At 33.4% G+C, this 24,592-nt stretch overlaps 1 protein-coding gene across 7 annotated transcripts in view; it reads left to right on the top strand.

Moving 5' to 3' along the window:
* Pcdh9 (protocadherin 9) overlaps positions 1 to 24,592 on the top strand; it is an 879,135-nt gene that overhangs the window by 9,406 nt on the left and 845,137 nt on the right. Inside the window, exon 2 of one of the 7 annotated variants that reach the window (XR_003950833.1) lies at positions 1 to 24,592. This exon is cut by the window's left edge and continues 5,460 nt beyond it; it is cut by the window's right edge and continues 77,413 nt beyond it. The exons of the other annotated variants lie outside the window; for them this stretch is intronic. The gene's annotated coding sequence lies outside the window, so the exon portion shown is untranslated. 7 annotated transcript variants of the gene reach the window in all.

The following is a 24,592-nucleotide window of genomic DNA, read 5'->3' as shown; positions in this document are numbered from 1 at the left end:
GAAGCATTTTGTAGCTTTCTTGTACACATTCTAAGGTTGAAAGGTACCTGTAACTAACTCCCATGGAAAATAGCTATTGAAAAGGTAATCTTTATGTCTTTCAGAGACTTTCATAACAAAAAAAAAACCCTAAAAATATAGTAGTCACTTTGGAGGAAATAAATCTTGGAAACCATCAGAGAGGTGATGGCAGTGGACAGACGCATAGACACACTGTTGGGGTGACACGGCGTTTTCTAAAAATGAAAGACAAATTATAAATAGCTTCCTAAAATTGTATTCACTGAACTCTATGATAACTCTGGAAGACGTTTCTGTTAAACAAGAACAAATAGGTGGATTGTTTTTTTTCTTGTTTAACTCCTCAGTTTCAATAGTAACCCTATTTTTATTACAGGAGATTCAACTCCTGTAGTTTACAACACTGAAAATGTAAATTTTATTACAAATTTTAATCACACAGATGTACTATCTAATACATGATATGTGAAGATTTTTTTTTTTTAGTAAAGTGGGCATGACTGCCTTAAATGGACTCCTTTAGCAGTTGTGGTGTTTGTTGAGGTGTGTAAAGTGGAAGAATCTTGAATAAAAGGTTACCAAATTTAAATACCACTACTTTGTAAGCCCTGTCTTTAACAGGACTTCTTTTGATTTCATGCTACTAGTTGAAGGGTGGAAAAGTGCAAGACCTTTGAGAAAAAGGTTATTTAAGTAGCACTACTTTATATTGTCTTTATGAAAATGCACCCACCATCTTGTTCCTACATCCTGAGCTGGTCAGTAGAGTAGTGACTCCTAATTTATCTGACACTTTCTCTTTCCCTGTGTGTTTGCATGTAATGCATGAGATAATTGTAAATTAGATCCCTGTATTGACTCTATCTTACTAAGCTGTTTTAAATTTCACTGTAACATTCCTATCCTTTATTCTGCCACCAAATTTTTAGAAAAGAAATGAATAGTGTCCTCTATATAGTTTTAAGCAAAGGATCATGTAAGGATCAAAGCAAACTTCCCTGCTGTAGACTGAAATTATGTCAACACTCTAAATTCCAACTGGTTGCTTCACAATCGAGTTGTTTCTGGTTTTTCCTGAAAGAAGAGAGAAAGCTATCCTGAATATAACAAAGTTTAAGATTATACATTTTCAAAGGCAGTATGTCTGAAAATCAATAGAGTCTCTCTTAAAACAGAGTTCAGTATTTATCTAGACTAGTTCTGGTACACTGCTACTGGGTCAGACCTAGAAAATACCTAGCTAACAATTTCTATGTGAGGATGCCTTCTGCTCATTGAAGGACCATTCTTTGAGATTCAGCATTAATGAATTAGAACAAGGCATGCCCTCCTTTTCTTTTCACAGTATCATATCCAACAGACCTGTTTTTGCACATCTCCGCTTTGCCCACTTATTGACAGCTGTTTTATTGTAGCTGGAGGCTTTACAGTAAGCTGTTTATTGCTGTTTCCCAACTTGGTTGACAGCGTTTGGGGAATTAATTTTCTTGATCCCATGTGGTTTGTTTTCTCCAGTGGGAGGGTGGGGGAATAAATGAAAATGTTAACATAAAGAACAGTGATCTATTTACATTTGACAAGTTCTTTAAGTAATCAAACAATCTATAAAGGTTCCACCAGAGTTTGGTTTTGAGTAAACAGCCATATTTAATTTTCTAAATGAAATGCTCATTTCAGAGCTTAAACATCCTGACATGAACGTTTTATGCTTTAAAGTATTTGCTCAGATGCACATTTATGTATAGATTGAAGAATTTATACATTGGAAATGTGTAGACAAGCTGTACTCAAGCGGATGTGTGTGCTTTTACCGTCGCAAAGGGAATTGCTTCAGTTCCTGATCACTTAGAGATGCTATATTACATTTGTGATTACTTTTCATTTTTGAGTAATCCACCACAATCGGTACTGCAATGTTATTATGACATGTGGAACACATAAGGCAGCAACACAGTGATCTTTAGAGCTGTCAGAAAGACAAAACTGCAACTGAGAGTGAAGTGGGGGAAAGGCAGTCTAACGTGCGGCCTGCAAGAACTTAAGCATGTTTTCATCGACTGAATTTTTGATGCACAAGCAGGCATGATTGTGCATGGCACATCATGGAAAAATTTACCCCTACCTCAAAATCAAGCAATTTTGAAAGCTGTGAATTTGAATGTTCCTCCTCCCTTGATAGCTTCTGTTGGTGTGATGTGGTGTGGCCCATATTTAGGATGTAAAATATAACCCCTTGGAGACTGATGTAGACTTCACAGGTAAAAATGAGTTGGTCACTCATCTTGGCATCCACTTCTCTTGAACTTTTAACTGGGACGTTTGATATTCTGGTTTCTTTCCCCACTGTATAGTTCGATGAGGTTCCTTATAAATTGTATCATTAATTGCTAGTCATATTAAGGGTAATAGATTTTTGAAAAAATGTCCACTATATTAAACAGCCTTTTTAGGGTGAAATTATGTACATAATATTTATAAACATGCAGGTAATTTCTATAGTTAGAATGTTCTTATAACTACCCAAACTGTGCTTTCTCATCTCTCATGGTTCTAACCACGTATGCCCGCATTGGGAAAGAACAGGTGCTGGCTCTTTAAAATGACCTTGTGAGTCTGTAGATAAAGTGCAGTGAGGGATCACTGGCCTAGAGTACCCAACGCTCATATCCTGGCATTGAAAAAAAAAAAACAACTTGGAAATGTTACAGTTATAACAATATTCCATTTTATTTTTTATGTATGAACACCTTCATTATTTAATTGCAGGCTATAATTTTCTTGTTAGCCTGGCATAAATTAAAAGACATAAAATAGATAACTGAGTTCGAATGAAAGAATTAAAGCTTACAGTGGGATTTCTTTACCATCAATTGTAACTTACATCAAATCTGTGAATCACAACCCAAATACTGCAACTGGTAATTTTATGGGTTATTTCTCAGGAACATTATTTTAGATTGTAAGGGATGAGAGTAGGTTCTTAAGATCCTATTTCCATGTAAGTTTAGTTTCCGCAATTACTTTTATTCCCTGCTTTATTTATTTTCTAAGTTCTATGGTTAGAGGATTCTGGATTGCTATCAAGTGTCAAGAGCTTAATCTTGTGTTGTTCCATCTGTCCAAGGCTAAGTGTTTGCACTGCACTGGTCTGCATATCCTGATTAGATTTTTTTCTGGTTTGGCTCTGCTAGAGGTAAAGGCTTAGTGTTTGTGTATTTATGAACAAAACAATGAAAACACTTCTTTTCTGGACTGTTTAATGCTTGTACTTAAAATCCTTGAGGCCTAAGCCTTTCTGCATGTACAAGTATAAGCTGCCTTCTTCATGGTCTTAGCTTTTTCAGGTATGTTACATGGTAGCTTATTTGGTCACTAAGAATTATATGCTGTGGATATTCTTTTATAATATTAACATTCAAATAATACTCTATCTGAATTCCTATACATTGTAGCCATTTTATTTATCTCAGGTTTGTTAGTGAAAATTGGGCCTGCAAATCAGGAAAGAAATACTACTATACAGATATTTGAATTCACAAAAGTCAGAGTATTTAAGTAGTAATGCTAATAACTTGAATATTTTAAGAAGAACATATACTATAGAAATAAATTATTGCTATAACGTAGAAATATAATCCCCTCATGTATATGAAGAGATACATCCACTCCAGTATTTAAAATATTATCCATTCTTAGTTCAGATAACTGCTAAAACTGTCAAACATTTCATTTAGAAAGGAACACATGCCTTTTTGCCTTTGTTTGATATAATCGGATTGGCTGTCAGTCTTCAGAAACATACAACTTGAAAGATATATTACTGTGATTGACATTTCACATCATATTTACCTTCCCTTTTTCCTATAAGCCAAGAATCATTAATTCAAACTTCCTATGTGAGATAAACAACTGTTTTTAATAGAGTGTTATAACGGAAAGTAGATAACAGTCTACTGTTTTAAACTTAAATGTTTTAAGTTTCCACACTTATATGTCCCAATCAGTGTGTCTCCTATAAATAAGAGTACAGGCAGAATTAGTAGAGCTTTCGAGGTTATAATATGTAATTCAAAATAAGCCAGACTCCTGGGACATGCATTAGAGATCTATTTACATGTATAGCCAGTAAGACCTGTGAAAATGTTTTCTGATCATCTTCACCATTAGTTTATAGAGGATGTGTTGCTTTTTAAATGATGGACATGGTGGGAGCCGATCCAGAAGGGAAAATGGAAACCAGGCAGGACAAGAAAGCACGTGTGACTGCTTCTTCTGATTCATTCTATATAAATTATTCAAGCGTATGTGAGCAAAGAGGTGACATACTTGTTCTTGAATGGACATTATTATGTAGAATTTCACTAGGTACACTAACATGTGCAGGACTCTAATTATATTGGCTCTAGGGGAGAATAGGAATTTTGTTCATTTTTCTTGCTTGTATAATGTCTTTAGTTTGATGTCCTTCCATAGTCTTTGCTGACAAACCATCTTTGCGTTTCACTAATGTGCATCTTTCCTACTGTCCAGTTCCAAGCCTTTTTCAAGCTCTCAGCAGTTGACTAAGAAACTATCTAATCCCTTTTAGAACTCCAAAAAGCAATGGTGGCAGGGGCTTTGGTACTTTAAGCTTCCACTGCAGTGGTATGAAGGGTTGTTATTGAGCGGCTATTTACGCATGTCTCCCTGCCAGCTACTTACTTAGCCACATTTTTTTTTCTTCCTAATCTTCAGCATTCATCCTGAGAATATTTATTTTAGTTGGAAATAAGCATAGCAGTGATAGGAGTTTGGGATTCACCTGCAGATGAATACCATCACAGACCAGGAAGCCCAGGCGACACATTTTGCATAGATCTGTATGAACACAGTGAACCCTTCATAAGCTCATAGACTGCAGGAAATCAGTGTTGAAAATTAAGGAGGGCTTTAAAGATTTGCAAAGTAGAGCGCTTTGTAGAATGCTGGAATTGCAGGTGCCTATTAAATATAAAGTAAAGGCTTTGTAATACAACCAGCTAACACATTTCCCTCCACATTAGAGTGATTTATAGCCTAAAGAATTAGATTTGCCCCTTTTTTTTTCAAATGCAGACACATTGGATATATTCAAAAGAATGAAAATCTCAGACATGCCTTAGAGTGAGCAGGTTTCCTCTTTGATGTTCCTGATTCGGAAGAACAGATTGTCCAGGAGTACGGGCTCTTTTTTTGGAGATACCTCTGATGCCTGTGATTTGGGCCTTCACTTCTCCTACAAAAGCACTCTCAAATTTGTGAATAGAATCAGTTCTGACTGAATTAAAAATGAAAGCCCTTGATATCTCGAAACATATTTCAAGCAATTGGTAGAATTCCTTTCTGCCTCATTTTCCAATATTGTATATCCATTCCATGATTTTTTTAGTCCAGGCATGTATAGATTTTATACATTTACCTCCATGATAATGTTGAGAAAATGGCTGGCAGTTCACTCATACTTGATGTTGCAGACTAGGGTGCTTATATTCAAAATTGTAGGAATGACCATATGTACTTCAAAATAGTTACAAATATGCTTTTAATTTTAAAAACTTTTTTTTTTGCTTCCATGTAAATCATGTGAGTCTCACAATCCGAACATGGCAAAGTGGCGGGCTCTTTTCATCATGATTACTTTGGGAAACAAAAGACTAGCAATCACAATGCACAGAGTGAAATTTTTTACTTCTTCCCCCATTTCCTCATTAAACAAACATCAATAAGGAGGAAATAGAAGCAGGAGGCACTATAAGATGAAGCTGTATCTTTCAAAGAAAGAAAATGTCTTCTGCTGACAGTAGTTCCGTAGTAGATCTCTGAGAAAAAGGATACTGGTGCTTTTTTGGATTCTGAGGATACAACCAATCTGGGCCTCTGTGTGATAACAGCTGCATGCTGAGGATTTTCAAATACTCTGCTACACAGGATTCTGCAGGAGACTGTGTAGATGGTGCAAGTGACAAATGGAGACAAAATGGAGTGTGCTCTGAGATGTGAGTTGATGCCCTCCTGGGTCATATATTCATGTTATTGAACTGATTTTCACATTGGAAATCCTGAGACACAATGGCCTTTCCTCTGTATCAGCTGAGAGTGAACCTGTGCCAGCAACTTTTCTTTGCTCTGTGTCTTATTAAGTCACTAGATGAAAGACATTCATTTGTGTTGTTTAGCATAATTTCAGCTTCTCAGCATCTCAGCTGATTTTAAATGGTCTATATTGTTTCTCTAGATCTCTTTACCATAAACAAAAGTATATAAACACAAAAGCACATGCACCCAGAGAGGTAAATATCTTGACAGTATACATAAAGTGCGTAATAAACTTCATAACATCCCCTTCCTTTTTCAAAATACCAGAGAGACCCTCTAATTTTTTTCCATCTTTATTTTTATTTTTTTATTTTTTGCTTTGCTCACTATGCATTTTTATTAGATATTTTTAAATTTACATTTCAAGTATTATTCCCTTCCCTGGTTTCCCTTCGAAAACCTCCTATTTTCTTCCCCACCACCCCTGCTCACCAACCCACCCAATCCCTCTTCCTAGTCCTGGCATTCCCCTACACTGGGGCATTGAGCTCTCACAGGACCAAGGACCTCTTCTATTGATGACAGAGTAGGCCATCTTCCGCTACATATGCAGCTGGAGCCATGGGTCCTCCCATGTGTACTCTTTGCAAACCCTCAATTTGAAGTTAATTTTTCATTCACTGCTCTTAAAATTTTCCTTTCTTCATTCTTGTCTTTCCTAATAAGTAGGCATAATATTTTGTTTTATTGTACCTAGGTTAAAAATGTTTTATCTCAGTGTATTCAAATTTCCTAAATAAAAGCTGATAGAGTTTATATGATAATTGCCTATACTTTTGCCTCAAAATTCAAATAAGTGTGAACATTAGCTTGCAGTACTATAAAATCAGTGAGGATCTCTGCGGTGTCTTAGCATGATTTGAAGCCCTCATTTCAGTCTTGACAGGAAGATCTTTCATAAATACAGTGACAGCAAAATATGTTCATTTCACTGATGGTTTTTTAAATATGGCAATAATTGACAAAAACCCTTTGATACTTGACATCTCTTATTTTAAACAATTCAATTTTGCTTGAGGTAAGGGTTATTGACTTCTGGGTAGTAGTAGGAGCAGTGAGCCTCAGGGTTTAAAGTTTTCCTGCCAGGCCATCTGTTCCTAGCAGGACAGTGCATCCTCTCCAGCTGACAAAGGCCCACCCCAGGTATATAGCCAGGATGGTACCAAGCACAGACCTGGTTTTAGCATCAAATGTCAATGCGGGCATTCCACAGGCTGAAGCATTACTATCTGCAGTATAGTAGTTAAGGAGAACTGTAGTGACTTCTCCAGAGTGTCAAAGTGACTCACTTACATTTCTTTACCCTTACATGAACTTTCAGTAGTGATGACTGAAGTGAACTGAATTGATGAGAATCTTAGAAATCTTCTGAGAGAGTTTTGAATTTAAACTTAATCCTCGTATCATACTTTTCATTTATATTTTGTCTACAAAATTGTATAAGAGGACACAAACATTCTTAGGCCGTTTACATTTCACACCATCTAACTGTATTTGACTTGACCAACTTGCTTTTTTCTTATGTAACAGTAGGTGTGTCTGTTACATTATATATCAAGGCTTCCAAGATGGGAAGGGTGGAAGACGTAAATCAGAAAGAGGAATCCTCTCATTGCATCTTCATATTTGCAGTGTTTTCTTCCTTTTCTTTTTTCCTCTTCTCATTGATGTGACAAAATATGGACGAGATCACACTAAGGCAAGAAGCAAAAGTTTATATTGGTTCATAGACTGAAGGCAGTGTTCATCACGATAGGAAAGGTATAGCAGCAGGGACATGAAGCAGCTGGTCAGATTACACCTTCAGGCTGCAGACAGAGATACACGAATGCTTGTGTCAGCATACCATCTACTCTATTCCTTCTGGGATTCCAACCTTTGTGATTTCCTTAATTTAAAAACACACTGTGTAAGCAAACTGGTTGAAAGTATTTCTCCATGGTGAGCCTAGATTCTAACAGGATGGCAGTCAGTATTAACTATCACAGTATTTAGATGGAATGCGTACTGAGTGTTTTCCCTAAAATATAATGTCCACTGAATTTGTGTTGTTCCATGGTTGAGAAAGATAAGAAAAGATACAGGCAAAGGTGCCATGCAGTTATTCTTAGCGCACTCATTGGTAAAGTAGAAAATGCACTAGAATCTAACAAGTGCTCTATAAAGGGAAGCAAAATAATAATTGAATAGTGATTAATGCAGTGTCTGGTTACTATATTAATTTTAGAAAGATAAATTTAGTGTCTAATAGAACTCAGAGGATTCTTACATGCTGAAGCTTCAAATGTGCCTTTGAGATGATTTGACCTATTTAATTCATTTTTGCCAGCTAGTAAATTGGAGACCATAGAAATAATTTGATACTTGTCATAGCAGAAATGACTGGATGATCTACTATATGAAAATGTTGTCATTATTAATACAGCCTTGCATCACCTAGCAAGTAGAAGTAGGCCCTTGATTTCTCAGTTTCGTGGACATATGTTTACTTATTAAGATTATTGTGACGTTAAGTTTGCAAACATCAACCAGCTATGGAGTATGTTCTTCAGGCACTCAAGGACCGTCTTCCATCTCTTTTGTCTAAACATAGCAGCTCCACACTGAGAGAGGTACCCAGTTTACTTAACAGATGAATATTCTTTTAATTTCGCTTATAATTGTTTTGTTTTACTGTACTTTTTTAAAAAATTTCTGTAGGTATGACTTTGCATTCATCTACTTTTCCTTTAGCATCATTTTCATTATTAGATGTTATAAGAAGTTGATCTGTAACAACATGGAATACAATGCATAAAACGCTTTGCTTTGATCTTAGTTCTCATTATTTTGTCTGTGAAATTACTTCACCTTTTCTCCTTTAGTATTTTACCTGTACCCGTTTCAGTTGTCTGCCACATTTAAAATCATCTTGTTCCCCTTAGCACTTGTTATTAATGGAGTTCTTTGTCTATTACCCATAGGAGCGGCCCCCACCTGGGGATTTTCACCTCTCACATCACTCCTATTACAAAACAACATATAAAAACCAAATCTGTTGCACAGTCAGTACTTAACGCAGCTGGAATCATTTGAAACCTGCTGGTTCTTGCTTCCAATTATTCCATAGACTAGAAAGCATCTCTGTTGAAGTAACAGCATCCACCGCGTAAGCAAACTAGTTGAAATGTCTGTGAATATATGGATCATGTTTCTAGAATTTGCCAAATTGATGTCAGAAGTCGAATGTCCAACAGCTCTTACTACTTTTTAATTTTAATATAATATATTTTGATCTATGCGTAAGCTATTAATGACTGAGTATTCAAATTTGCAGTCTGTGAGTATGTGGGTGACTTAGATATTAATAATGACAAAATATAAAAACATAGCACAATAGGATTTTACCCAAAGATACCATTTTTTAATACACTAGGCTAAAATAATTTCCTTCGTCTTCACAGCTAAAAGCATCAGGATGAAATTGAAATTTGTGACTAAAATTGAAGCAAAGTACAGTGGAAATTTGTAACTAATTATTTTTATTAACCATATAGGAAGTTACTATAGCCAAATTTCAATTTATTTCTTATGACTTTGACTATGAAAATTAAAATTTTAATATCTTACCGGCTTTCACCACTCCTGGGTTACATTTGGGATTGGCCTTTGATTTAATTCTAATCTCATGTCAGCCAGTATCTCCTTAGTGACTTTAAAACAAAACATAAAGGTAATTATTCACCATTACTAACCATTATTTCTTGTGTTCAATAATACCCATAATCTAAGGGAAAATGGTACAGCTTCATTTAGACTTCATGTTTCATATTAACATGAGTGTCTATAGACATGGACATACCTGATGGGGTTTTCAGTTCTACAGAATGTGATCCTTTAGTTGTCCAATAAACTCTTTTCAATCCTGCTACATGAAGAACACACAACTACTCAGTCAAAAGGACACTCAATAAGGCATACTGTAAATGGTAAAATGTACTCTAAGGGTTTGGAGTCTTTGTTTGATTTAAAATATATATCATTCTCATGGACTCTCTTAATGTAGCTATATGGAATGTATTTCTACCATCTATCTATCTATCTATCTATCTGTCTGTCTGTCTGTCTGTCTGTCTGTCTATTTATCCATCCATCCATCCATCCATCCATCATCCATCCATCCATCCATCCATCCAGCTGCCTGTCTATCTATCTCCCATATACATACTATATACAGCATTATTTGTATTTCTGTGCTTGCTACACATAGCAAAATGACAAGTCAGTCCAACTCATGGTGTCCATGCTTATGATATCCACTCATTAGGGGAGAGTTTACTGTTTTGATTCCATTCCACATAATGATCACAAATATAGTCTAGAAACAGGCTCACTTGGCTCCTCAGAAAATCATATAATTTTTTTGTTTCCTAATACTTACTGGATGTAAATCTGACAAATACACACTGTTCAGCCTTTTCTGTAGCTTAATAAACTATATCATGTTTCCATTCATGTTTGTCAAAACTTATTTCATAGTATTGTTTCCTAATCCTTTAGACTCTTTAAAATTATTTGGTAGAAGAATTATGAAGATTGACTATGTGGTCTACTAATATAAACAGCATACACACATATACACACATAAACATATATATATATACATATATATGTATATATATGTATATATGTATATATGTATATGTGTGTATATATATATGCATGCAGCTATATATGCACATATACAGATATACACACATAAACATGCATAAACATACACATATACACACATCATTTTTGGTTTTTATTTGTTTAGTAGTAAGACTGAACCGTGTTTAACAATAGTGCTAGACAAAAAGTTTTTTTTTAATTCATGACTTTGCTTAACATATTTCAGTGTATTTAATCACAAATTTTCGTTATGTAACGATGAGTACTGTCTCAGTTTTAAATGTTGTCTTTTTCTTTTTTTAATATACTTTCAACATCTCCCATTTTTTACAAAAAAAAAATGCTCTAGGAGATCTGATCTTTCAAGGGGACAATAAAAAATCTAAGATATATTGCTCTAATTATAGGGATACTAGCTTTAAATTTATCCTGTAGTTAATTTAGAAAGAAATGGGCTCCTTTATCCCTAAAGCCTATATTCCTTCTACAGGCCTGGATGTTCATGAAATATAGTTGCAGCTAAGACCTCAGTTTTTTACCTGTATAAAATTACCCCATTTACTGTGTTAGCAGTTACATGAAACCCATTGTATACACTGGAAATGTTGAGTAGTGACCCAAGTCAAATTAGACAATCGTTCTAAAAAAGAATGGAGATGCACATTGCAGCAGTATCTTTGCAGGGTCTATTTTTAAATCACAGCATTATGTAGAAGCAGGTTCTGCCTTCGCTGCTGAGAGAACATACATTTAACATAGACATGGAATACAGTCATCAAACTGAGAGAACATACATTTAACATAGACATGGAATACAGTCATCAAACTCTGGCTGGTATATGTTTGGTCTAATTGGCTTTTTCCTCCAGATGGTTGTCATTTGGGAAAGTCCATTTTCTTATGAATATTTATTGCAATATTTCAGGGAATCAGTGTAATACCATAAATGTTAAAACGAAGGGGACCTTCATTATATATGTTTTATTCTAATGTTGAAAACATTCATACCCTGAAACTTTGTTTTTCTGTCATCACAGAAGGAGGTGTCACAGTTGGGTTTTACATTTAGGCAAGGCATAGAGTTAATTTTAACTCATTCATTTCTAAGACACTAACTTACATAAGGATGCATGTCCTTATGTAAGCAAGTCGTTCCACAATTATAGTATCATTTGAGTGAATATCTTTGCTTTATGAAAAAGAAAAACTACAGGTCCCCACCTGTGCATTCTTGTGCAAATGTATTTGAAAAAACAAAAGCCTTCAGTGCCAGAAAACGTTCTATTTTAATTGCAATTAGACTTCTCTGATAACCACCAAGCTGGTGCCTAACTCTAAAAGGATCTTTCCAACTGTTCTGTGGCTGCTTAGGCAACTATCACCAAGTAATTACTATAATTAAATGAACTACAAAATTGAAACCTGTTAAAATATTCAGAGCTCAGGAATAAAATGTAAAACACACTTGTTAATTAAATACATTAATTGAAATATAAATAAGTTTTTTTGGGAATTGTAAATGAATTAGTATGGGCAGTTATATAAAAAAATTTGTACCTCACTTTTGATTAATGTGAAAATATTGACACTTTGATAAACTAATTTAGAACCAATGAACAGGATAGTGTGAATTTAATCAGAGGGTACATCTAAACAGAGGCTGGCAGGCAAACCACATGTGTGTCCCTCTCTGTTATTGACTATTTCCAAAAGTAATTAGGCCTATGCCAATTGCTACATTGATCAAAATAATCACCAAATTTTCCATTTTCATATGTTTTCAGGTACTTGCTTCTTCTGATTTACTTCAGTTTCTGTGTTGCATTAATAAATAAAATTAGCCAGACGTAATTATTAAATTCAAAACATGTAAATTTATTCCTTCAAAATGTTGCTATACATTAATATATCTACTTCGTTTCAGTCATATGTACTATAATCCACTTTTCCTTTACTAAAATTTCACTAGGTGCTATGAGAATTTGCTTTCTGACTTGAAAATTAGAAAAATTACATAATCAGGCCCACAATTTTCTACTCTATCATCAAACATTGAACTATGGCCTTTACATGTCTTAAGGAGATATCACTCCTTGGCTTCCTCATGCTACCCAGTATCCATTTGGCCTATTTCTTCCTATTATCAGTTGATGGATGTTCAGATTATTCAAACCTATGTTAACATGGACCCAAAACATTCAATCAAGAGTGAATTCCAGGGCTCTGCCTCTGCTGACAGTGAGAGAGATGACTATTGACAAAGCTGCTATGATCATTCATCGCTCCTTCACCGTGTAGAGCAAACCAATAGCTTTATCTTAATGACGTAATCTGCTTAATTTTGTTCCCATTCTAAACCTAATTGTTTCTGTTCCACCCAAATCACAAATGACAAATTACAAAATGAAAGGATAGGGCTAAGTGTACAGTTTAGTAGTAAGTGATTTATTGTGTATATACAAGGCCTTACATTTTATCCCAACAGATCCAAATACAATTAAAAATATAAAATCTTAGCAAACAGTTGGAATATGCAGTAATAACTAAAATATAATCAATTTAAAATAGAAATGGAACTGTAATAGTTTTTCTTAGTATACTATGTTTATCATGATTTACCTATCTTTAGACATGAAGATAAATTTAATATTTTAACAGATAATTTTAGTATATAGTATTGACATAAAAATATATAAAACATTATTAGTTTTGACTGATTAGCTATAAGTACAGAGCCTAAGAGAACTAAATCAACTAAGGTCCATTCATATTATAGGCAGCACAGTTCATCCAAAAACATAGAATGAAAATACAGAATATTTAGAATTGTCAGATGATTACTAAAGAAAAGCCATGTTTACAATTACAAAGAAATATGGCCATGAACATAAATTTCTCTATGAGATTTTGATTATGATGGGAGAATTATCATTCCAGCCATGCTACATGGTTCTTTTAAAGCTAAAGACACTTATTATATTATATTCTAAGTTCCCCCTTTTATGTTTTAAGAAAAACACTGAAAATTTCTTCCTTAAAATGTCCAGGCATTTCCATTTTGGACCAGGAAGGACATGCAGATGTGGCAAGCAAATCTTACAGGAATCATGAATTCAGGGACTTTTCAATGGATCCCGTGTATTTTCTTATGGTGTATCCATCAGCATGTCAAGGAGATGTGACACTAAAATACAGCACTTTGGAGAAAGCTTTGTTGTAAGCTTCAATACATAGAAATCAAGTAATTCTTTTAATTCCTTCCATTAGTGTTAGATTTCAGAACAAAACAATGGATGTCGGTATTTTTCAGAAAACCCCTATAATATAAAGCTTCATTTAAAGTGATATTCATTCAACTTGGCCAAAAAATCTAATGGGTACTTTTTAGTCTTCAATAACCAATGCCAATTGGAAATAAGGAACATGAATAGAATGGTTCTAGTTATATATATCCAGTAGCTATGACAAAGCATGGGTTCTGCATCTTGATGCCTTTGTCTCTTTCTATGCAAGTCTTTTTGTTACTGATACTTCAGATCTTTCTTTGGAGAAAGCCTTAGGTCACAAGAAGAATCTCCCAGTTTGTAGTGGGGCAGTGCATTTCACCTACCTAGTGCTTCCTTTTTGCAGTAATTTTTAGTTAGTTGTAGTACATGTCATCATATCAATGACAATATGAGAAACGTCATCATAGAGTCGAGTGATTTAATCAGCATGTGTGACACCTCAATGGTTTCCTCATCCAACACTTGAGAAGATCTAAAAGGGCAAGTCTTAGATTTATTACATATATTTTGTCCCCAAAGGTAGACACAACATTGCTGCTACTAATACTAAACAGCATATAAATGTGTCTTGTTAGACAATGGCCAAAATTATCACTGGGCTTTATGTCCTTATTATGCTTTCAGTGAGTAGCAGGCAGGTGATCATATACTTTGTGGATTCCTGATTATTACTGTTAAAATCCCCAATTATTTAAAGGTACTAATGAATGTAATGACAAATTATAAATAATACAAAGGTAACACAAGATCAGATTAAGAGAAAAAGGTAAGTTTGGGAATTAAATATACCTTAGATTTGGGATTATAATTGCTTGAATAAAATGTAAATAGACTCTGGCAAGATAAGAAGATGGACAGTCAAGTTATAAAATTCTGTGAGTTCACAGAGCCTTTGTCAGAGGGAGCCATTCTGGGAACAATAGGGCAAATCACAGCTCTGTGATTAATCAAATCAATTCTCCATTGTGGAAGTACAAAGAGATGAAACCATATGATCTCATTTGAAATTGGATGCTTGTAGCCTAATGAACTTGTGTGGCCTATGCTTTCCAATATTTTGGCTGGAAAGGAAATAAATTCATTAGGAATTTAGACAAAAGCAATGTGGTATAATCAAAAGAGAATTGCAGAACTTTTTCAAAGGGAAAGGCTAACCTTGAATCTATAAATAAAATGTTATTAGTATTGTGTTATTAAAACCAATTATTGATTATTTTAGCATGATTAGTCATCGTTAAAAATTAGGACATTGTTTCAAACATATAAAACTAAGTTTCCAAAATAATCTCTAACAATTTTAGCTAAATGCGATCTGATTTCACAGGGATGCAGAGGGAGTTTGTGTCTCTCACAGAAAGGTTACAGTTTTGCAGGTTGGTAGTATTATCTCCGAGTTTTAAGAAAATCATTGTGCAGTGTTTTTTGTTTTTTGTTTTTTTTTTCAGCACCAGAGCATTGAAATAGTTAATTTCATTGGGTGTTTATATGTTATCCTTAGCATTTTTACATGTACTAAGTTGTTAGCTATAACTGACTATTTCCATACAGATAGATACTCTTAAATTGTACTCTAATTTCCAACTACAGAAGGGCAAATGATGTGACACAGGATACAGGGTTAAGAAGTGGGGAGCGTCTAAGATTGCTTCTTTAGCTATCTGGTTTGTTTGTTTGTTTTTGTTTTTGTTTTGTTTTAGCTTCTAAACAACACTCTATCATGCTATTACAGAAACTTCATTGAAAAAAGTAAAACTGTAGTGCACCCAGAGATGTCCTTACACCAAAGACAGTAATGGGGGTTAGGGTATGTGAACTCAGAGTTACTCTGTTCTAGTTTTACTTTGTCCAAATGACATCATGGTAAAACTTAGTCATGGGAGATACTTTTCAGTTTACAATGAGAGTTCACAAACTGTGCATAGTAAAAGAAGTAATTAGCATGTGTGCCTTTTAAGCAGTAGGATTCTAGTGTGCGATTATTTTTCCCCTCTTGTTGAAAGAGTAGAATTTAACAGTGAATTTAAAACAATTTGTTCATCTCTAAATAGAACAGCATTTGTAATTGTTCTTATTTTAAACAACTCTTCATATCAGGGGAAAGTTCTAGAGGAGATGGAAGGTCAGATTTTAATGATAAAAAGTAGGTCTCACTTTACTACTAGACTGCAATTAGCATTTCTTTTTCTTCCCCACATTTCTTTTTTCTCTTTTTTTTTCTCCTTTCCTGGTTTTGTTATTTTCTGCTTTTAATTATTTTTATTCCAGCCTCACCTCTAAGTTCCCAAAAAACACCAACCCTTGTTCTCTTCAATAAAAATTTTCCAGCTCTCACCACCCTGAGTCTCCCCAGCTCACTCTGTCACACACTGAAGATGCATTCCCTTGTCCATTTAAGCACAATATATTCTAATTTATTTTACTATTTTATAGTATTGTTAGTTCTTAGTTTCTTTTATTTATTGGTTATTTTATTTACTTACATTTCAAATATTATCCCCATTACCGGTTTATCCTCCGCAAACCTCTTAGTTCTTAGTTTCTTAGAGCATTTTTTCCAGCTTTATCCCTGAAAATTAAAAAAAAAAATGCTTCTTTCATCTATTTCTATAATAGAATATTACCAGCTGCTTATTCTTCCCTTGCTATAATTTTAATAACATGTTCTAAATTTCTTTTCAGTCACACATTGAACTTATAAGATCCCTCAGAGATCTACAACATACTATCCTAGAAATATACTAAAATTAGATTTTTTTTTTGGTTAAATCTTACATTGGATGCATTCTGATAAAACATTTGAGTGATAACACTACAGGTTTAGTTGATGGTAAATTTGAAGGTACAAATAGCTTAGTAGGAATAATTTAACCAATTCCTTTTGGTAGTCAATTATTTGGTAAAGGAGGTGAATCCTTAGAATAGCATCCTTACCTTTTGTCTATTATGTTTTTGGATATGTATCACGGTATGGCTTGATCAACACCATTCCTATTTAAAACCCCCAAATCTGTCATGGTCATACAAGAAAAAGAAAAAGAAGTAACCATGATTGCAGCCATCCATTGGACTCAGTACATGGTCCCCAGTGAAGGAGCTAGAGGAAGGACCCAAGGAGCTAAAGGGGCTTGCAGCTCCATAGGAGGAACAACAATATGAACTAACCAGTACCCCCAGAGCTCCCAGGGACTAAAGAACCAACCAAAGAGTCCACATGTTGTAACTCATGGCTCCAGCTGCATATGAAGCAGAGGGTGGCCTAGTCAGTCATCAATGGGAGGAAAGGCCCTTGGTCCTCTTGGTTCTCTTGGTGAAGATTCTATGACCCAGTGCAGGGGAATACCAGGGCCAGGAAGCAGGAGTGGGTGAGTTGGTGAGCAGGGGGAGGGGAGAAGAGAAACCAGGAAAGGGAGTTACATTTGAAATGTAAATAAAGAAATTACTTAATAAAAGAAGAAAAATACATATTTGATATAACACAATTTAAGAAGACTAATTTGTAATTCAAAGCACCTATAGTTTTAAATCTTGAGTTGCTTACATTGTAGTTGTGAGGACTCAGCTGTTTTCTGCTTTTCATGTTCTAAAATTTGAACTGAAAGCTACTATGAGTTAGAAATGTTTTGTTAATATCAATAGTCATAAAATTTAAATCATCTTTATTTTGGAGCAACACATAGCCTATTGATTAAAGGTGCATTTTCTGCTTTGATGGCAAACATTATATTGTTTATTAGGTGTTAGATTTAGGTAAAGGCGTATTATTAGATTGGCATTGTAATTAAGCTGGAGTTTAGGGATTTTTGTTTTGGAAACTCTGATTTTTAAGTTACAAGCTCAAATTCACATAGAGAGATTAGCTTTTGATCTCAGTGTTACCACTAAATCGGAATGCAATTGGTATTGGAGGTGTGAGGAAGAACTTCCTTTGCTTTGGGTATCATGATTAGAGAGAAGTTAATTTCTTTAAAGCTATATATTTTGATGGAGCTCAGTTTTAATTATATGCAGAAAGTCATCTTTTAAAATAATCTCTTTGCAAGTGTACTTTTAGACTATAGGTTTGGTTGCTCTGTTTGTTAGACTGTCCTGATATCATTCCTTAGGGAAGTATGAAAAGCAATACTCTTGTGCAGACATTAACAAAATCATTAATGCGTCAATATACATTTCTCAGTAACTTGAAATATATCTACACTTTTCCTATTTCAGGAGACTAAGCTCATGAATTGTTATGAAAATACTAAATTACTTTTTACATTGGCATCCTCAACATTGGATTTGCCCTGCCCTTGAACCTATTCTTAATGATAGTAACATGCAGGTAGATGTGATCCTAACAAAAACCACAAGACCTAAATCAAGTAGTCCAGGATAGACACTTTCTGATCTGAGTCATGCAGAAGCACTTTAGAGTGTGCCTTCTCTTTTACCTTAACAATTACAGATCAATTCATGCCCATTCTAGGCAGCTGGGGAGTGACATGAAGGGATTCACAGAACTGGAATCTGTGCAATGCTTTCAACGATGTGAGAGACAAAATAAGTGATATGAGCCACTAGCCTTTGACTCTAAATTTCAAGAAAGCAAAGCAAAGGACAACCAGGAAATTACTAGGCAACAAAGTTGATGTGATTATTCTCAGTTACCCAATCGTTTTTTTCTCACAAATATCAAACACTGTCTTAAATGATACACTGCTGTGTATTGTTTAAATGATGCAGTGCAATATTGTTATATATATATATATATACATATATATGTATATATATGTGTATATATATATATATATACACACACACACACACACACACACACAATTATAACCACTTTTATTTTTTGAAATAGTACTTACAGAAAGGAAATTCTTGGGCCCAAAGAGAAATAAGATTAGACCCCCCCCAAAAAATGGGGAAATTAAAAATGAAAACACATAAATCAACTCATACAGAATTATGGAATTTTATGAAATCATAAGGAGAAGGTATTTTTCCATTAGATTCTAAACTTTTTAATAGAGAGAGTTTAACTTAAATATATTGTAATGATTCTCCTGATTCCAAGTGTTGAATTTCTCACCCTACCCTCACCATATAAGGTTCAACTATTGTAACTCATATTGTGTAATACTGTCTACAGGCAAAACTATGCATTTTATTTTTAGATTTTGAAGTATTAGCACATGTGTGCGTAAATACAAATCACTATTCCTGAATAGTACTTTGGCAGAATGTTGCCGAAATGTTATGTGTTTCTGAGAGGATTACTGATCACATTTTGGACACTATGATTGTTTTGAGATGTATTTTTAGCATAAGACATAAAGTTGTTTTGCTCGATGCATGCATTGTATTTGGATCGACAAATTGTATTTGAGTCGTATGTAAAGATTAGCAGACTAAGGTATGGGAATGGTAAAATTCTGTACCACTTTTGCAGACACTGCTGACTCAGGCAACGTCGATTTAATAACGCACAGTATCCTGTTGAAAACTTAGCTCTGAAGTCTAACTGGAAACAGTAAATTTAAGCCAATCATATTAGGACTGTGCCAAATTCAAAATCAACATTTGTAAAAGGAAAATTTTAAATTATTATTTATGCTGTGTTGGAGGTGATTGTAAATGAGCCTTTTGATATACAGATTGTCCCTAAGACAGAATTACACTATAAAATAACCATAATTATGAACTTCTAAATGCTGAAAAACTGATATAATTAGTCTGAGCTTTTAATGGATTCTCCCTAAATTTAGCAGTATTTGTATGAAGCTTTGTTATATTTATTTATTATAAATAAATTGAAAAATTAAATATGTTAATTCTTTTTATTTAATTTCCAACACCTTAGAAGAACTGTTAAGAGACTTACATATCTTACTTTACTAGTAATATGCACATATTTCATGGTTTAGTAAGTAATTACTTGCTACATTTAATGTCTTAAAGCACTGTCCTTAGAAAACATGGCAGCTTGTTAATTAACCTAGTTCATTTTACAGTGCATAAAATAGCATCCTGTTACCTGAATCCCATTTATCTTTTGATAACCTGTAACATACCTGTAACATACACCAACAGGACATCATTCACAGACACAAATACAGACACACAGTGCAGTCATAGATGAGAATAATGACATTAAGGAGAAGTTTTGTATTTCTTCGTATAAGCCCATGGCAATGTTTCTGATAGTTTTTTCTTCCTGACTGAAATACAATCTTGGATCAAAAGTTGAAGGTTCTGTTTTACAGTCTTATGGCCTTTACTAAAACAGGATGTGTATGTCCTTTGTACATCCTCTCTGTGTCAAGTGGTTACATGCAAAGTGTATGTGTGCACTTCATGCAGACCAATAAGAGGCAAGTTGATGAGTTAAGGCGATTCTTTGGCTCTCTGCTCTGAGAAGCTGACACATTCAAAGCTCATTTGAAACAGGGCAGGTGTAGAAGACTTTCTAACTTGTCTTGTTTGATTTTAAATACAGCAATAGCCTAATATCCTAAAAATAAAAATGGAACAAAATACATTTTCTTATGTTGCTTCTATGTTGCAGATGTAAACACTGAAATTGCAACATGTAGTTCCTCACTCTGTAATTGTGGCTTGATACATGAAAGTTTTTGTAGACATAATTGCCTGACTGTTTTGTCATTACATAAATGCAAAATATATTTCTGATCGTTTTTGCTCAAGCAGTTTTAAAGAGTGATCAGGGAGTTGGCTTTTTTCTCATCTTCCACACACTATGTAGGTTTATTTCTTTATATTTACTTCATTTTCAGTTAAAGAATCATATATAAAATAGAACTCTCTGAACTAGATATAAAAGATGTAATTTAAATTTCATTTTACTTCTTAAAAAATAGCCACATTTTAATATACTCCAAGTAAATAGAACTGTATGTATATTTTAAATAAGTTTGTTTAACACATTTTGCCTACAAAATTCACCTATACTACATAAAGATGAGAGGTAAAACACTTGACAGCAAATTTTCCTACAATATTCATGGCCTATTATCAATTATTATCAATAGTATCAATTCAATATACACCACTGCTTTTAAGAGAAGGCTGGGTTCATAAAACTCTAAGTCATGAGCAACACACAACGTTATAATCAATGACTTTAGGGGTAATTTCCAACACTGTAAACCAGCGGTGTTACATCAAAAAGTGGATAACAGAGAAGATAAGAAACTTAATGCTATTAATTATTTCCATTTGGTTTCAAATAACTTTTATCCTACAAAAACAACTGAGTTCAAGAATTGAATAATATATCTTAGAAAATTTAAAATAGACAAACTAAAGTTGGAATGTGTTATATGTTTAAGTTATTAAAACTATTACTGCTAAGAACTGGTAAGTTGTCCTTCCTGTGGTAGTACTTTCAGTTGAATAGGAGATTCTTAACTTATAGGGATGATTATTATTATCTATTTACTGGTCAGTGTTATACACACAATGGAAGCTGTCCATATGGAAATAGACTTCTGTACACCATAATTTGAATTAAGTAATGAATATATATATAAATTATTTTAAAAGTTGTATATCACAATGTATAACATTCCATTTTGACTATATTTTGTAAAACATTTCTGATGTACTCAGTATGATGCTCACATATGTCAAATCAAGTATTCTACTATTTATTTAAATAGATATATGCCTAATGTATTTAGAAGCTTATTACTCTCATATAATTGTATATATTGTGGCTTTAAAAGTATGTACTTATTCTTGCTTTAAAAGTAGTATGTGCATTTCTTTCCACTTTATTTTTAATTAATTATATTAAGGATAACATCCTTTACTAAATGTACTTTAAAATTCACAATAAAGTTTCAGAAATTGTTTTGTACAATGTTGAGACTTTGTGTTGAATTTCTTTGTGAATATTTTATTGTCCTTTGGTCATCTAATAACAAATTTCAGAACTTAATATCATTCCTAAAATAGTGAGCAAAATCCTGTGGGTTGGTAGATAACTAGCCTGTGTTGAGCTGGAAGGAAGTCTTCCCAAGTGATCCATTACTCAAGTATGTTGGAACCTGGCTAGGGGACACCAGTGGGCTCCTTCCCCCTAAGTGCCTACTTACTCAGTGCATACATGTTTCATCACTAGCATGTCCAGCTACATGGACATTGATTGTTCTAGACTGCAGAGAAGCCATTATGAAGAAAGGCGGTCAAGTGACCGACAAATGTAGAGTTCTGTTTAATCCTTTCATGACTGAAACATAAAAGTTAAGAAGCTACTCAAAAGACAAAAATGTAAAATGTTGGCACAACAGTGAGCCTGACAAGACTCCAGTTTTCACTATAATAAATACAGGTATACACATTTTAAAGACTTGGCTCGCTAGTATGAAGAGTTACTCATTTTATAAAATAATTTAGAATTCTAGTCCGGGGATAAGCTTTGTTCCATGAGGAATCAGCACAATATGTCAATGTCAACCTATGATGCCTAAGGAAGAAGCCCTCCTAAACTATTACTACATAGGAATCCATGTACATATGTGCAGCTCTGTAAAGTGCACGTGGCTTTGCTATGATTTTTGTTTTGCTTCCATACAAAGGAAGTAAACAATTGAACTAATTTTCCATAGAATTTTAACTTCATTGCCAACTCACTATCTTACTACCTCAAAAGAAAAACACAGGAAAGTCATTCAATGACCAAAGCACTTTCTTAGAAGGGGTATTTACTTTAAGTGATATTTAATATAAAAACAGATAAGCATATTAAAATTGACACATCATAAGCATGAAATAAATGTCTTGAAAGACCTGCCAGTTTAAAAGCTATATTTATTCAGGGCAGAACTATTAAGCCTATATTCTCCGTTTTGTAATTCTTTTCCTTTTAAGTTTTGTTCTAAATAAAAAAAACAAAGTGGTTCAAGTGAAATGATACAGTCTAATTGAACAAATCAGCAAACCTTCTTTGAATTGCTGATGTCACACCCAAAAAAAATATGGATTCACATTCAAATCATTAACAATGTTAATTATCATATCAAAGTCACATGTGAAGAACAAAGAACACCAGGCAAGTAGTTTGTTTATCATTTAGTAAATGGCCAAAAACGGGAAAGGAAATCTGAAATTCTATTCAAAAGAAGTAATTTCAAATGGAGGTATGTTACTCTTGAAAATATTTGCTATTTTAATAGTTCTTTTGCTCAGTTTTTTGCATGTTTTCTCAATGATTTTATTTTAAATAGTATGTATTTTCTCAAAATGTGCCACAATGAATATAAGTATATTCTTATAAATTTAACACTCAAGTATTAAATTTATACTAATAGCCACATTTTACAAGACTTTCTTTAACTGAGAAAAGCTGTAGAAGATGAATAGATTCATATCTACAGGATACTTTATAGATAATACAACTAAACATATTCCCTGTTATTAATTTAAAATTACCACTATAAATATCACACTCATGGTTAGAGAGTTGTATATAAGTATATGCTCATATACTTAAAATCTTTGATATAAATAGTCATATATCCATTTAGATAAGAAATAAACTTCTACATATAAATTCAGAGATGGAAGACATTAAAAGCTGTAATTTTGTGTACAAACTTGAAATATGTTATTTATCAAATGTGAACAATTATTTACTTCTTATAAGAACATATTTAATAAATGATTTAATGCATAATTTAATTTATTTGAATACTAATTTTCTTTTTTATTATTTTTATCCAAATTATTTTCCAGATGTCATTATTAGTTAATATTTTATGGACTATTTTGCCATATGTTGAGTTTTTAAAAAATAACTATTGCTTCATACCCATTTGTTTAAGCAGGAACACCATTTTGAAGGTGTTTAATAAGTTATTTACTAGTATATACATATCAATAAGCTAAATTTCTCATTATTTTAAATGTATTTTAACTTTTGATCATAGTATGTTGCTGTGTGGAGTGATTTTACTCTTCTCTTATTTGATAAGAGAATATTTTACACAAACTGAATTGCAACAATCCATATATAGTTGTAAAGTAACTTTACTGGGGGAAGAGAAAAATATGGAAATTGGGATAGCCTAAGGAGATTAACAAAAAACATAAGGTTTAGAGATTCATGAAAACTTCCAGAGCATAATAGACTCTCAGTAAGTTCTTTTGAATTCTTTTTGACAGATAATTGTTATTTTACATTTATGTTTAACTATATAGAACAAATTAGAATTTACAGATTTTCAATTAAATTTTTGATAACCTTATACATAGTGGTAAGATACATAAAAAGGTCAAATATAATATTTAATTTACTTATCCTTTTTGTGTTATAGCAAGATAGTGTAAAATATAAATTATTTTTACTTTCATGTACAAATCCTCCATGTGACATTCAATGAAATGTTTATACCTTAGACATCCTCCAAGTCACCAAGCAGATCTTATTTTTAGCATTTGTAATGTAAATAGGAATTTTTAACCATATTAGTCTACAAACTAAAATATTACTTTACTGATTTACTATATTT

This window comes from Mus musculus, chromosome 14 (assembly GCF_000001635.26).
Source record: "Mus musculus strain C57BL/6J chromosome 14, GRCm38.p6 C57BL/6J".
NCBI lineage: Eukaryota > Metazoa > Chordata > Mammalia > Rodentia > Muridae > Mus > Mus musculus.
This window is presented reverse-complemented; position numbering and strand designations above follow the sequence as displayed.